This window comes from Dipodomys ordii, unplaced genomic scaffold, assembly GCF_000151885.1.
Source record: "Dipodomys ordii isolate 6190 unplaced genomic scaffold, Dord_2.0 Scaffold11, whole genome shotgun sequence".
In the NCBI taxonomy this organism is placed as follows: domain Eukaryota; kingdom Metazoa; phylum Chordata; class Mammalia; order Rodentia; family Heteromyidae; genus Dipodomys; species Dipodomys ordii.
The window spans coordinates 12,039,128-12,041,575 of record NW_012267227.1 but is presented as its reverse complement, the minus strand read 5'-3'; positions in this window follow the sequence as shown (position 1 = coordinate 12,041,575).

The following is a 2,448-nucleotide window of genomic DNA, read 5'->3' as shown; positions in this document are numbered from 1 at the left end:
TGGCTCAAGTAGTAGAGTGCTAGCCTTGAGCTGAAGAGCTGAGGGACAGCGCCCAGGCCCAGAGTTCAGGCCCCACGACCGGACCAAAAAAAAAAGAATAGCTATCAGAAGAGCAGATTAAATTGGCTAGTCTCCCTTCTTCCTGGTTTATAAATGAAGGCATTGGAAAAGCATACTGACTCTCCTCCTCTCTCCCTCTTCCTCTCCCTTTCTCCCACCCCTCAACTAGCTGTTTTAATTTTGCTGCACAATGAAATTGTAAGAGAAGTGTTAAAAAGTAGAGAGCCTGGATTTTGAATTACCTGGTCAGAAACAAGGCCTGAATATTAGACTTATGTTTGGTAGTGGGGATATAGCATAAACAAGAGAAAAACAAATTCATCTTACAAAGTTCATTAATGTAATTAAAGAGGTTGGCCTGATACAGCCGTTTGATAAATAGTTCAAGAACCAAAAGAGAATACAAAATATATTAAAAAATGGGTATTTTAAATGATTTATAAGTAGATTATTTAATAAAGGAGTCATCCGGAACAAAACATCCTATGGAAAAATAACTGTCTTCCTTATAACAAAGTAAATTCCAAACAGATGAAAGAAACAAATTGACTAAAGAAATAAAGTAGTGAAAAATACAGGTAGGTATTTTCATAATCTTAACTAAATCTAGACAAAAATGCCACAAAACTGAAATTCTAAAGCAAACACAATATACTAAGTAAAAATATTAAGCTCATCCATTGGCAAAATAATCTTCCCATCACACCCATACAAAAAACAAAACCATTGAACCAGCAACAAAGAGTAACACTATTACCAGCTAGCAATATAAGCTAAGAATGAGAATGTCTAGTGTATCTGTATGGATACAAGTTCCAAAAAGCAATAAATAATTGTAACAGGTAAACCAGAAAAACCCTTAAGCATGTATCATTGTAACAACAATCTAAATAAAATGGTATTGAGACCTTCACAAAAAATGAACTAAGAAGTCATGACCAAAAAATAACCTAATTCCTTGGTTTAGGCTGCCTTTCTCTTTCTGTGGCTCACACAACAAACATTTACTTACCAGTGCTTATGCGTTCTTGACTGTTTGCCATCCTTTCCATCAGTGATTTTGCAGGTGCTCTATTGACCCCATGAATTGTGGTGGTGATGAGGTCTTTCAGATTCCAATGGGTCCAAATGTCTTTTGGAGGTTTTAGACCTGTTTATAGAAAATGCACATCTGCCAAATCAGATTACATTATCAAATCCAAATTTTCTATTTTCAGATGGGCTCATGATCTTCTGCCTGGGACTGGCCTTAAGACTATGATCCTCTTACCTCTGCGTCTGTGCAGATAGGATTACAAGAGCAAACCACCACTATTGGCTTAAACTTTGAGAGGGTCTCACTAACTTTATGCCTAGGCTGGTCTCCAACCAAGACTGTCTTATCTTTGCCTCCCAAGTAGCTAAGACTATAGGCATGACTCACTATGCCCAACCTCAGTAATTACTTTTTTAGAATTAGTTGTCCACTAGATAATATACTCAGAAGCTATTAGTTTGATTAATCTGAGTGACTCTTTTTCAGTTTTCTTTTGTTGATATAGTAGTGGCTCTGGTTTTTAAAGTGTAAGCATTTATAGAGCGATTAAAGAACCAGAGTCTGGAGTTTATGAGTGTGCAGAAAATAGTGGCTTGGGTTATAGGATGTGGGCTGACTCACTACTGTGGTGGTTTTGATGCATGAGGTGTGGGCATGTACTCCGCTGCCATGGAGCCAAGGTCTAGATTGTAGGTATGCACAGAGAAGCAGCAGCACCAAAGTCCCGGACCATTTGAGGTATTGGTGATATCAGTGGCAAAAGTCACCAGTGTCCTCTGGAGCAGGCTGCTGAAGTCTCTATTGATAAACACCAAGGGAAGATCCACTGTGAAAGCCTCTAGGAGTCTATGGCTGCTGCTATTAGGGTTGTTCAAGTCCCTAGCAGCAAAGGTTGATGTAGACTGCTGCAGGAAAGGCCACTGAGGACTACAGTTGTACCAGCCATATGCCCAGTTCTGATAACCTCCATCTACCTTCTTGTTCTAATCATCTCGGTGTTACCCATATGTTGATCTCCCCTATCTACAACACAGTCACATTATAAGGGTTATAATTCCACTTCAATATAAAAATCGGGAGGGAGACACTATTCAGTCTGTAAAAGAACTTTTAAGAAATGTCCTGCTCCTCACAGCAGTTGAAAGTATTTATCTTTCACATATGGTATCATTTCTGCTGTAATCTGTAATAATTTCATTGATTAAAATTATTTTGCCTTTTAAAGCTAAGAACTAATTTTGTTAAGAAGTTAAACATAGCATTTAAAAACATGCTATTGTATTATAGCATATTTAAATATAAAGATAAATATATAACAAATTATGTATTAATAAATATATAATCATATTTAA